Below are 14166 nucleotides of genomic sequence, written 5' to 3' on the forward strand. Positions count from 1 at the left end.
AAGCAATGCTGGTGGCTGGAAGTCTAGATGCCAGCAGGCTTGGTTGTTGATGAGGCCTCTCTTCCTGGCTTGCAGATGACTGCTTTCTTGCTATGTGGTTATATGACATTTTTGAGCACAAGTGGAAGAAAGAGGAAGGAGCGAGGGGGAACAGAACAGATAGATCACTGACATTTGTTTTTTTTCTTTGTAAGAGTACTGGTTCTTTAATGTTCAACCCTTATGACTTCGCATATGTTTAATGACCTCCCTAAAGGCCGTATCTACAGATTTACTTCCAGGGAAATGAGAGCCTCAACATATGAATTTAGGCTGGAGGCAGTTTGGTCTATGATGCTGGAGAACTGCCTCTTCCAACAAGCATTGTTCGTGAAGTGCCTGTGAATTGCAGTTAATGAATGTGACATGTTCATACAATGGTGGGCCATTCTCTCCACTCGATGGAGGGATAAGCTCTGTGTCCCTCTACAAATGCACTGTTGTAAACAGCTGAAACTAGGTATCACAGACAAAACTGCAACAAGATACCAGGAGTTCTCGGGTAGTCCAAGACAGAACTTGGCTGCCTACTCAACATTACCAGAAAGAACTTTCAAGAAAGCAAAACAGGGTAAAAAAAAAACTCAGTCTACATTGCTCTTGTCATTTTACAGAAGTCAGGTTAGGAGCAAGACACCCAAGCTGAGAAGTCTTGAGGTTCGTGCTGTTGTATTATTGTTTCACATGTTTTCCTCTGCCTTTGTAACTTTCATTATCATGCAAATAATACACAAATGTTTTCACAGTTGATAGGATCCAAGCATTGCAAAAGCATGAATCACTTTCCATGTCATGTGTACCTCTCTTCCTCACACAAGGTTATAGTTGCCAGTGTTTGTTGCTGTGTGTCCTCAGACACCATCTTTGGCAGCATTTTCATACACATAAAAATGGATCTATAGGTATGTTCTTGGGGGAAGAAGGTTGTAGAATTGAATTCACAGCCCTTTTTTTCTAATCCCATTGAATCGTATGTGTGTGACAGAGCTCTCCATGTTGGAATGCCTGTTCCAAGGACCACCATCTCATTCTGTGAAAAGAACAATACTAGCCTGACTGGGAGCAATTCTCCTTAGTGAAGTTGCCTGCAATCAGCTGACTATGTCTCTTTGCTTTGAGGGAAATCCTTTCCTGCTCACCTCTTTACTTCTCCCACTGTATTCCTACAGTCAAGGGGGAATATCCTAGAAGGGGTCTGCCTGGGGCAGGGAGGTCTTTCTGAGCCTCCCTCAATAGGCCCTGATCCCCACACCAGGAACACGCATGCATTGAGCTGTTAAGTGGCTGAGAAGTGTTCTGTAGAGTGGCTGTGTCCACGGTTTGTTTCCTGCTTCCCTTGTGAATCCACAGATTATTTCCAGCATTTAATTACATATGACGTAAGACACTCCAGTGACTATCCATGTTTTTGCTGAAATGTTTCCTTTTTCTGACTTTATCACTTAGAAAACTGAAATACCAGTTCTCATTTCTTAGCTGAAGGCAAGAAAAAAAATTCTCTGATTCTCTATTTTCTGTGTAACCTTGGGCCCAGCATTTACTGCTGAGAACCTGAATTTCCTAGTGTAGACCTTAGGGATATCTGGTATTCCCTTTATACATACAGTCTTGAGTTATCCGCAACCACTAAGCGATAATAAAAACTCATGGTTGCTGGCAGCTGTGGAGGGCTTTTTGCATGTCAGGGATAGGTTTTATCCTGTAAACTATTTCTTTTCTCTCATTCAATCATTTAATCCTCACAGTTCTATAGGTTGACACTGTCATTACCCCATTTGAATGAAAAGTTGAAGCAGAATGAAATGATTGTGCAAGGTTACACAACAGCAAGGAGAACAGAAGTCACATCCAAGTCTGCCCAGAGCTAAATGTCACGTATTTCAGCAGAGCGATAGGTTGATAACCTGAGGTAGTGTTAGAATATACCTGCTCGAAACAAAAGTTGTAATGTTGACACAGAGAAAGCATTGTTCATCTTTCTAAAGAAATACTCTTGAATCAGTCACGATAGAAGAGTTTGATTTTTATCAAGAATTTGAAAATAAAATGAGGGAGACTTGAAGGCAACGCAGTATGGTAAGTGGTCATGGGGAATAATACATGCCTGAAGCCCTGGGTAGGGTTTCCACTGCTGCCACCATAACTTAGTCACTTCTACTTTCTAATTTAGCATAATCAGGTTGGAGATGGGGGCGGAAAAGCAGGCTCTCAATGGATTTAAGCTGGCTCTAGGTTTCCATGATGCATTATGTCTCTATGTGTGATCATTTAGGTCTTTTTGGTATGCTCTGAATACTATGTTTAGGGGCGAGACTGGTGGAACAGCAGGGCTGGGTTTGACATGACCCCCGAACCCCAGACTGTGCCTACTGGTGGGTCAGATCATCCTTCTGGCAAAAATATCTGGTGCAGCCAAGAGGTAAAGCCAGCAGGGGAACTGTGTCTCTTCTGCCAAAAGCTGCTGCAGATGGGGGAGCCAGCCTGTCTGGGCAGCCCATGACTTTGAGAGAAGCCATTTGGCAAAGTTGTTGGCAGGAGCTGCTTTGCAGCATGAATACTGGAGACAGTCCTAGGCCAGAGTGAATCAGGATGCAGCAAAGGTGGCTGGTGGGACAAATAACCATCTGGTGAGCAGAGCGCTGCTCATCTTGCTGCACTGACAGGGAAAAGCCAGTGCCAGTTGGTGAGGCTCAGTTATCAATGCCATGATCTGACAGGCACAACAGGAGCTCTTCCCTGATGCAGTGTACTCCGTGGTGTGGGCTGGGAAGGAGTTGTAAACCTCTATGATCCAGAAAGGACCCCCACCCCATGGCTTCCATTGTTACAAAGTAGGAAATCCTTGAATTATAGCCGAAATGACTGTCAGGTGCTCTGTGGGATGTGCTGAGTTGTACAGGGAATAAGACTACATTCTTGTTCTCAAGCTTCTTTGTGTCTGTTGGGGCAGATGTGGTTTCAGATGGGGGTTGAAATGAGCTGTGCTCAGCTCTTCATTATCACAAGATGACTGAGGTGGTAGAACCAAGCTCCCACCCCGTGCTTGACTTGAGAACTCTGGCTATACTAGATCTGGGGCTGCAGACAGATCAGACACCCCTGGCTGAATGCCATCTTCCCTGGAGCATGCTATTGCTTATGAGACTCAATAGTAAAGAATCGCCTTTTTACATTATATTTTTGGGATAAGCAGTTAATTTTAAAAATTGAGGCAAGGAATCATTGCAAGTGATATAGCTAATTCAAATAACATTATTTCAACAAGGACTCAGGAAGAAGCAAGTCCTTATCTCTGAATATAGCTCTGCTGCTACTTAGGGCATGGCAATATTCTTCTTGCATTAAGTATGAAAAAATCGACAAAGACTGTGCCCTTTGCTACTTTTCTTGAGGTTGAATGAGTACATGATTCATCAGCAGTCTTACTACAAAATCCTAGATTTTTATGACCATTCTCTAGTTTTGTCTCCTCTACATTTTATTTGATTCTTCTGTCTTTTGAAATCTTTCACCAATCTTTTCAGATTAAATAATCCATTGCTTTTTGTAACCTTTCATGATATTTAATTTAGTGAAGAGTAGAAAAAGCACCCACGTAATTGGGAATAAGTAAAATCAATTCAGTAGGCATGCAGTTCAACCAGAAGCAAAAATGTACCTACACACCAGAAGTCATCCTAGTAAGTTAGTTGAACAATTGCAAGGCATGCTATAGATCTATTATACAGAGAGAATAGAAAGTACTTTTTCTTTCAGTGAGTAAGTTTAGAAATCTGCTAAAAGACCATTTGCTGTAATTATGGTGAGGAGGAAGAATCACCAGATACTGAACTCTTACAGTGCACTAAGAATTGGATAAATACTCTGATGTAACATATGTGATATATTACACAAAATGTGTGTGCATGTGGAAGTACCAACTGAGATTCATACCAAATTTTCATCCTGTTTGGTTATTCTTAAAGGAATAAGGAATTCAAGGTATAGGTCATAAGAGGTTTCTTATTTTTTAACAAGAAGAAAATAATAGATCTGATTTTGTTGTTAAGAATATATAGTTTGTGACAGATGTATGGTTTGTGACTAAGTCCTCAGTCTGCTCATGGATATTAGATAGATTAAACAAATTCTCTAAGCCACAGTTTTATTATCAGTGAGCTGCAAATCCCGTTCTCACATTCCCTAAACTAATGTGCGCTGAGTGCTGTGTGCCACACTCTACCAGGAAACAGATAAACCATGGTAAAGACCAAAAAGTGCCACCTAAGTCAGCTTTGCTCATGCATAGTTTCTTATAAAGGATCTATTTGAAAGGCAGAGCGAGAGAGCGAGAGAGAGAGAGAGAGAGAGAGAGATTTTCCATTCTCTTCCATTCTCTGGATCAATCCCCAAATGGCTACAAGGTTAGGGCCAGGCAAAGCAAGCATCCAGGAGCTTCTTTTGAGTATGCCATGTGTGCAGGGGCCCAAGAAATTGGGCCATCTTCTGTTGCTTTCCCAGACAAATTAACAGGGAGCTGGATCTGAAGTGAACAGCTGGATTTGAACCAGCGCCCATACGAAATAACAACACCCCAGATTGCAGCTTTACCTACTATACCACAGTGCTGGCCCCATAAATAGTTCTGTTCATTTTAATATTTATTAATTTATTTGAGAGGCAAGAGATAAGCAGAGAGATCAAGGTAGGGAAAGAATGATGAGAATGTGAACTCTTACGCTGGTTCACTTCCCAAATGACCAAAATACTCAGGGCTGGTTAGGGCAGTAGCCAAGATCCAGGAGTTCAGCCCACATCTCCTATGTGGATGGCAGAAGCCTAAGTACTTGGCCTATCACCAACAGCCCCTTAAGGTCAGTGTGGCAGGAAGATGGAGCCACGTGACATCAGACACTCTGATGGGGGATACCACTCCTCAACAGGCATTGTCACTGCTAGACTGAATACTTGCCCTAAGTGTGCATATTTCTGAGCATTGTTACAAGGATTTAATTTTATATTTTTCAAATGAATAGATACACATATACACACTTTCCTATCTAGAGTCTTCAGAAAGTTCTTGGAAGGGGCCAGCACTGTGGCATAGCATGTAAAGTCACCTTCTGCAGTGCTGGCAACTCAAATTGACAGTAATTCGAGTCCTCGCTGCTCCGTTTCTGATCCAGCTTCCTGTAAGTGTACCTGGGAAGGCATCACAAGGTGGCCCAAGTGCTTGAGCACCTGAACCGTACCGGGAAATTCAAAAGAAGCTCCTGAATCCTTGTTTTGACCTGACCCAGCTCTGGTTCATCCATTTGGATTGTGAACCAGAGAATGGAAGATCTCTCTGTCTCTCTCCTTTTTCTCTCTCCCCCTCCCTCTAACTCTACCTTTCAAATAAACACATAGATCTAAAAATATTGTGGAAAATGTGTGTTTTGAAAAATATATGCAGTGAATTTTAATACTTTTTCTATCAAAATTAACATCTTTTAATACCATTTTTCCATGATGTGTTTGAGGTGCCTTCACATGTAGATGTTCTAGAACAGGATGTAGTAGGCTTTTACTGCAAAGGCTATGCAGTACCCATTTTAGGGTTGGTTACCCATTCAGCCTCTTTCCCTGCTACTTGATTTTCCCAGTGAAGCATGCAAGTATAGCCGTGTAATATGGATTTCAAGTTTATAAAACCGAGCACTGGCCTGCGGATGAGATTTTGATGAGTCCTGAGAAAGTACTGTGAACGCAACAGGGGTTTGCAGAATATTGATTTTTTTTTTCCAGTGAAATGGCTGCTGGAAGTGCTGGAGGGAAGATTAACTGGCCAACAAAGGTCTCGTTGTGGAGGGGAAGGGCGCGAGAGTACTGGCAGGTGGCGAGGAGCAGCCAAGGCTTGTCCACACTTGACAAGGAAGTCTTCTATGATCCTGGGAGACAAAGTAAACAAGGAAACAAGGATATTGTTGGAGCAAATGAGCCCAAGTTTAAAAATATAGCAGATTTTCAATGTTGGAATTACTACTCTAAACAGACATTTTATCCAACTGACATTTACTAGTATTGTTAAAAATATTAACTACTATCTACCGTATATTGGGTGTTTTGCTTGAAGCACTGGGTGTTCTATTTGAAACTCAGATACAGTCTCTTCTACACTTGTACTCACTTGGAAGATTCACATGAAAAAACTCAACTGTAGGAGCATAAATCTCCCAAGTTCTTACTCACTATAACAATCCACCATTTTGTGAATGTGAAAACAAAGTCCAAGTAAGGCAAACGCTATATATCACTTTCCTGATGATACGGTCATGGAAAGATGTGACTTCTTTACCTTACAGAAGACAGTGTTGCTCTTGGCATGCATTTGCTTAGTAAATGTTTTTTTCTTTTAAGATTTATTTTTGTTTTTTTTCTACTGAAAAGTCAGATATACAAAGAGGAAGATCTTCCTTCAGTTGATTCACTCCCCAAGCGGCTGTAACAGCTGGAACTGCAGCTATCCAAAGCCAGGAGCCCGAAGCCTCTTCTGAGTCTCCCACAAGGGTGCAGGGTCCCAAGGCTTTGGGCCGTTCTTGACTGCTTTCCCAGGTCACAAACAGGGAGCTAGATGGGAAGTGGGGCTCCCGGGATTAGAACTGGTGCCCATATGAAATCCTGGTGCATGCAAGGCAAGGACTTTAGCCACTAGGCTAGCATGTCAGGCCAAGTAAATGGTTTTCAATTGAATCTAAGAGAAAGGGTAGATCAGTAACTGCTCTATAGTTCAGATAGTAATCAGTCACATATTCTTTACTTGGAAGTTTAAATTTGTAGATCTTTCTAAACATCATAGCCAGGTTCACCTGCACCCACTAAAGTTTAAGGATTTGGAGGAGATGTCAAAATACGTGATATGTGGCTTTTGCCATCACTGAAGATTGCAACAGTTAGTTGAGAGCATATCCTGTATTTATCCCTTCTTCTACTCACTTTTATGCACTTGTTCCTTCATTTTCCTTTTTATCCATTCTGCAAGTATTTATTGAGCAATTGAAATCTCATGCTTATCATATGACTTGGTATATGATAGGATCAATAAGAAATACATCAAAGTATCATTAACATTGGTTGTGAGAGGGAAGAAAAGCAAAAAACATGAGGCTACACTTTAAAGAAAGTTAAACATAAAATGAATGACAAAAAGGGGATTTGTGATAGGGCCTCAAAAATGTTCTTGGAAAATGGTATTTAAAGATAATTTTATTTTGGTCCAAAGAAATCCTGAATTTATGTGTAATTTTTCATAAAATGTATTTTCCATAATCTTTTTAAAAATCCCTCTGATTGTATGATTCCTCTCATTTAATTGTATGTGTATACATAAACCATTTCATAAAAGGGTTGGCTGCCAAAATGCTAGTGATAGATATCTAGGCTGATTGAATTGTAAGGAATCTTCCAGTGATTTTCATATTTTCTATAATGTGTAACAATTTATGTATAGATATTTACACAGTAAAAATAATAAATCTATCTCTGTGGAAAATCATGAAGTATCTAATTGGTGCAAAAGAGCTAGTCTCTGGGTATCAGTGTAGCAAGTATGAAAGCATTCATGTCAGTTCTCCCCTTGACTTTGAAGACACTTAAGTCATTCTTTGAATAAAGGTAAGCTTGGACCCTGGAAAAGTAGTGAAAACTTGGACTGTAATGGCTGTCAAAGCCTATAGCAAGAATCTTTTGTAAGGTCTCTTTCCTGAAGAGCTGAATAAAGGAGCTGTGCCAGTGAGTTTGACCTTGGGATCCCTTTAGCCCTTGTATATTGGCTGACACCAGGAAGTTAAGAAGATCTCTCTGGCCTCAATCAGTCTTCTCGCAAGGGGCCTGGGCAAGGGTCTGGATGCAGTGGTGAAAATCAGTTGCAACAATGGAATACCCCTCTTGAAGACAAAACCAAAAACAGGTCTGGAGCCAGTGGCTCAGAGCCAGTCCCTGTGCATATGAGGGATCGTAGTGGGTGTTTATTGACACAGAAGGTAGTTTTAATTACCCTGAAGGAATTTCTGGCTTGTGTTGCCAAAGCTAGTCTTCAGATGTTTAATCAGCGGATTAGTGACAACCAGACCAACTGGAGAATTCAGTACAGGGAGGTAACTGGTCCAGTTCACTGCATTGTACCCTGCCTGTTAGTGACAGAGCTTAGGTACACTTGATGCATGAAGCAGAAATGGGAAAATACCACCATGCACTTTCAAGATGATCTTGGCTTCAGAAAGTAGGATTTATTCTAAGTCCAAAAAGGCTTGGTTTGCTTGCTTGGTTTCCAAAGCCAAGTGTGCCCCCTCTTTTTGACATAAATGAAAAATAAGCCTAGTAAGATGATCTACAGAGATTGAGTGATTAATCTAGCAATCCACTTTTTAGACAACTAGTGACTTGAAAGACTAGATATCCTTTTCCAAGAACTGGTCCAAGGAATACGTAGAGCTTTTGACCTTCAAACTGTTTTAAGAACCACAATAGGACGGCAAGATAATGATGTCCTATTACAAAGCCATTTTAATCTGCCAGATAACTTTAAGAGAATCATGGTCTAAGATAAATGTAAAGTAAGCAGAGAAATTGTCTCTTTAATTTTTATTTTATTATTTATTTTTAAAGTAGAGAAGTTGGGGCTTGAACCGGCATTCCTGGGATGTCCCGGGCAGCTGCTTCACTTGCTATGCTACAATGCCAGCAGGCAGATTTACAGAGAGATGGAGAGGGAAAAATCTTCCATCCACTGTTTCATTCCTCAAATGGCCACAATGGCCAGAGCTGAGCCATTCTGTAGACAGGAGCCAGGAATCAGAACCTTCTTCTGGGTCTCCCACATGGGTGCAGGGTCTCAAGGCCTTGGGCTGTCCTCCATGCTTTCCCAGGCCATAACCAAGGAGCTGGATGGGAAACAGAGCAACTGGGACACAAACCAGCATACATATGGCATGTCGGCATTTGGAAGTAGAGGATTAGCCAGCTGAGTGCATGGGTTCCTGTTTCTTTGATTTTTGTGTCCTTGTTCTTGAGTCTTGATTGAATCCCTCTAATATGGTGTAAAGGCAGTTACTATTTCTGCGTCTCTCCAATGTGAACTCCCAATGGGATTTATTTTTGTCTCCCTTTGTAAAACTGTCTTTTACACAGCCTCCTTTCACTGCTGTCCTACTCTGCATGCACTCTGAGGTAGACAAGCAGGGGAGAACAGCTTGGCATCTTGAAATCTGAATAGTAGTCCAAAGTCATTTGGCAAAATGTGCTGAGCTTTCCATGTTGAGCTACGGAGAGTGTGTCCTGTTCATGGATCTGGTTGTTTGGCAATATTCCTGCTTGCTTTCCCAGAAAGGTTTCTCATGTTATCTCATGAGAAATGCAAATAGATACCAGGATTTTTCAAACTTACAGGGAAACAAGTTGTTGGAAATGAATCTTCCTTAACCATCAAAACAACTAAGTAAGTAGTTCTTCAGATGCTGGAATTATTCTTTCAGCTTTGATTTTTGAAATCAGTCTGTCAGTAAAACAATTTGGCTACACAGGTGGTCATTTTACAGAATGAGAGACAAATTTCAGGCAAGAAAGGAGTCACCTAGATGACTTTCTGAAAAGTTTTCTCAAAACTCTGTTATGTACAGCAAACATAAAGAAATATGTTATAGATTTTTTTTCTCATTTCCTCATTTAGGAAACTGAGACCCAAAGGAATTCATTGACTTGCCTATGATCACAAACCTAGTTTGTGGTGGAGACAAGACTGGGAGTGATTCCTAAACCAGAGCTCTTCTCATGATACTCAAGTGGTAAATAAATTGTGTCATAAGATGAAGTTGTCTAGGAAGATGAAATCTCAGTCTTGGGGCAAGGTGCTCCTTCTTGCTGATGACCTCTGCAAGGTGTTGGCCACCTGCATTCCTACTGCATAGTTCTTGGGATACAGCAATTTGGATGTAGAATATGTGTCTTTCCCAAGCACATTCCACATTATACTTCCCAAATGTAAGAGTTTTCTAGCCATGTTCCCTGACAGAGGGAAAATTAGGGGATTAACGAACTCTCGCCAAACCAGGGTTGGGTGATGATAAAAACATGGGAAAAAAAACAGTGAATTTCATTCTATTTCATGACTGCATGCTTTACTCAAAAATGTCACAAGTGTGTGCCATGCAGTACAAGTAAAAAGAAAGGTGGTTTGCAGCCTTCCTGCCTACTGGGAGTGTTTGGGATGTGAACCAGTAGACATAGAATGGGTTTCTCTCTCTCTCTGTCTCTCTGGCTTTCAAATGAAAATTCTTAAAATATTTTCACAAGAAAATACACTGTATGCAATCTAGTTAAATATGACACAGCTTAAGTAGTCAATAAGTAGTTCAGTTGCATTTAGTATTTCTGGAGAATTGAAGCAGTCACGAGTCTGATTTGCCCTGGACCCTATATACTTTTATGGTTTATGATTATACTAAACAATACACTGAATTAGTTAAGAACACAGACACTAGAGTTGAATAGGGTCATATTTGGGCTCCACTGCTTGCTAATGCTGTGCCCTTGGGCAAGTTTTTAAGCTCTTTATGCACAGGTATCTCATTCATAAAATGAAGATGACATTGCCTAACTATAAGGCTGTTGTGAATGTAAAATATGAAAGTACATCTGATGTGCTTAGGTCAGACCCAGGCAAATGGTACATTATAATTGCTAAATAAGGTTGGGGTGCAGTTTCATTACTGTTAGTACAGTCATCTCTATGTTCCAAAGTATACTATCCTGTTAAGTACAAAGAATTACAAAGAATCAAAATAAGTTAATACTCCAACTTTAATCCAGTGTCAGTTCTGGCTGGTGGTGATTTTATCCTTTTTAAATAATAAATACAATCTCTTGGGTTAGAATTTTTTTAAAAGATTTATTTATTTTTATTGCAAAGTCAGATATATATAGAGAGGAGGAAAGACAGAGAAGGAAGATGTTCTGTTACTGAGTCACTCCCTAAGTAGCTGCAACAGCCAGAGCTGAGCCGATCTGAAGCCACGAGCCTGGAGCCTGGAACCTGGAGCCTCTAGCCTCTAGCCTCTTCCAGGTCTCCCACAAGGGTGCTGGGTCCCAAGGCTTTGGGCCATCCTCAACTGCTTTCCCAGGTAACAAAGGAGCTGGATGGGAAGTGGGGCCACCAGGATTAGAACCGGTGCCCATATGGGATCCTGGTGTGTTCAAGGTGAGGACTTTAGCTGGTAGGCTACGGCACTGGGTCTGGAATGTTTTTTATTTTTTTTAAGTCTAGTCAACTCTGGTCCTTTTCTGAATATGAAATAAAAACTAAAATCCATTATCTACTTTATGCACCATCAGTTGGACAGGTTTTTTTCTAAAGACAATAGCTTTAAGATATTAAAAAATTAATAAGAGATTAATTCTAAACCTCTCTTTCCCTATTAGCAGTATATTGAAGCTTCCCATGAAGGTCTAATTTTGTTTTCTGTTTTAAATCTTGCATCTTTATTTTTAGCCTTTCTCTTTCAATATTCATAGCATGCCTCTGAATGCTTTCAGAGAAGGGGAGCTATTTCTCGTGATCAGTGAGATCACCTGCTCCCGCTTCTGAATCATTTCCAGCTGCAGAAAAGTTTCTGTAGGTCAGAAAATCTCTCCAGCTGCACCTGTTGTCCCCAGCTCTGCAGTGCAGAGCCGTATCCCCACTGCTTCATGTCCTGCCCATGTGGACTCCCCTGTCCTATGTGGACAAGATACGAAGCAGTGAGAGGACAGCTTTAGCCTTAGGAAGACCCCTCCTCTGGCCCACAGTGCTTGTTGTTAAGCCTTCTTGCGCATATTAGAATCACCTGGTGCTAGTTCAGTAGGAGCGGCTTGGCTCCACCCTCAGAGCTTCTGATAGAATAGGCCTGGGGCTTAAGAGTTTGATTCCTTGCAGTCCTGCTGGCTGAGACAGAGGCATGCTGGGAGGCCCACAGCTCACCTCCACTCTCACAGGCAGCCAGCCAGCCCACAGCCACCGCTGAAGGAGCTGAAGCCAGGTTGATTGTGTCACCTCAAGGCCCTGGATTTTGACAGGTTAGGAGCCTTCTTTACAAAAGAAACAGTAGTGGGGGGCACAGGCGGGACTGTGTTAACGTGCCATTGTGCTGTCAAAACGTGAAGCATCGCGACCTCCCAGAGACTGGATCTGAACCCCATGTTTGTCATAGGAGCCAAGAGAGAACCCAAGACAGACCATAGTGATTCAGTAATGAAGCATGAATTATCCAGATGAAAACACCTATGGAAGTACAGGTATTGGCGTTATTTATACCTACTTTTCTTGATAAACTAGCAATATAGAAGTGCTGAATCGGTCTCTTTGCTTAATAGCTGTTCTATGTGTCTCAAACAAGTGAATTCATGTTAGAAGCTATTATGCGTATGAAGTATAGTTTGACTAACTGTTTTTTGAACTAAGCATGCATTTTGGCTACATATACACGGGGATAATTACCAAGAGAGTGTTAGCCAACAAAATATTGCTTTATTGGTACTGGAGGATTCAGTAAGTTAATGAATGTGGCAGATACGTGAGTGTTAACAGCTTGAACCAAAAAAAGGGGCCAGGAGTTAGGAGTCAAAAAAAGGACACAATTTGGACACTTTGAGTATAATAAAAAAATGAAAGATCTTAAACCCTAGACAATTTCAAATGAAGAAGTAAATCTAATGATGACTGTTGAATACAAGCACAGTCGCTCAGCTGTGTTAAATATGCGGGAACCCTCTGACTAATCCACTTGATTGAAAGGAGGCAGCACGAGATGTCTGCCTTTTTTTTTCCCCATTGCTTGAAACCAGGTGTAGTGTGGTTGCTTGGCTTTCTAGCCTCCACACTTGGCTGTGTTTCTGAGTTCTGGAAAACAAAATTTAGTAGAAAAGAGCTGTATTTGGATTTAAGAAAAACAGTCATCTGAGACCGTCCCAGGGGGTGGAGTTTGTAACAGAGGTAGGTGAGAACTCTGAGATGGATCAAAGAATAAAGGGGTTCAGAAGAGAAAAGCTCTCAGGGGAAAAAAAAGGAATATGGAAAGAAAAGCTTCCAAATAAATATTTATCATAGGGCACAGGAAATTGAAAAGGAAGTCAAAGAACAAAAGGGAAGAAAACAAAGCAAATGTAGGTATGTGTGTGTGCGCATATATATGTGGGGAAAACTTCAAGATGTTCACGGAAAAAATGGAATTAAAACTAATTTTATTTTAAAATGTTTCTGTGCACTTTCAAAGATCTTTTATGTGCATGGATGTCAACATTTTTTGGCAGCCAAATCAAATCATTTTCCTGTGAACTTTTGGAAGTTCCCATTGTATCTGTGTACTTGACTGTGTATGTTATCTATCAGCACACCCCATCAGCACAGAGATATGGGGTCCTGAGGGAACTGTGTAACCCCAGCATTATATATCTATATAGGACCCATCATAGTGTATGTTAATATTCATTTTTAAAAACTTTATTTGAAAAACAGAGAGAAAGAATATCTTTTATGCATGGATTCGCTGCCCAAATGGCTACAACATGCCAGACAGGGTCAAGCTGGGAGATCTATAAGAATCTCCCATATGTGTTCAGAAACCCAAGCACTTGGCCCCATCCTCTGCCTCTTATCAGGTGCATTAGGGAGCTGGGTCAGAAATGGTTCCTCTGGGACAGGAACCCACACTTACATGGCTGGCATCGCATGTAGAGCTTAACCCACTATACTGCTATGCTGGCCCCACATTTTACAATTTCACATACTTTTTATGTTCATCTCATTGAAAGTGAGAGAGCAAGAGACAGACAAGGAGAGAATCAGACAGTGATCTTCCATCTTCTGGTTGACTCCGCCTAATGCTGGTCAGAGCCAGGGCTGAGTCAGGCCAGAGCTTGGAACCTGAAGTTTCAGCTGAGTGAGCCACGTGAGTAACAGGCTCTGAAGCACCTGAGGGATTGTCCACTGCCTCCCAGATGCACGCAGCAGGCGTTGGGTAGAAAGCAGAGCTAACAGCACTGCAACAGGTACTTCAAATGGAGTATGGATGTCTGAAACAGTAAGCTAAACCCTGGTCACGATGCTCACCCCACTGCTTCTTAGAGAGAGTGTGGTTA

The 14166-nt window shown here is 41.3% G+C and overlaps 1 protein-coding gene across 3 annotated transcripts in view; it reads left to right on the top strand.

Annotated features, from left to right (window-relative positions):
- Positions 1–14166, top strand: part of PPP2R2B (protein phosphatase 2 regulatory subunit Bbeta) — a 391000-nt gene that overhangs the window by 155972 nt on the left and 220862 nt on the right. The gene's annotated exons all lie outside the window — the stretch shown is intronic.

The sequence above is a fragment of the Ochotona curzoniae genome, unplaced genomic scaffold (genome assembly GCF_017591425.1).
Source record: "Ochotona curzoniae isolate NIBS_2020 unplaced genomic scaffold, NIBS_Ocur_1.0 contig_1, whole genome shotgun sequence".
Lineage (NCBI taxonomy): Eukaryota > Metazoa > Chordata > Mammalia > Lagomorpha > Ochotonidae > Ochotona > Ochotona curzoniae.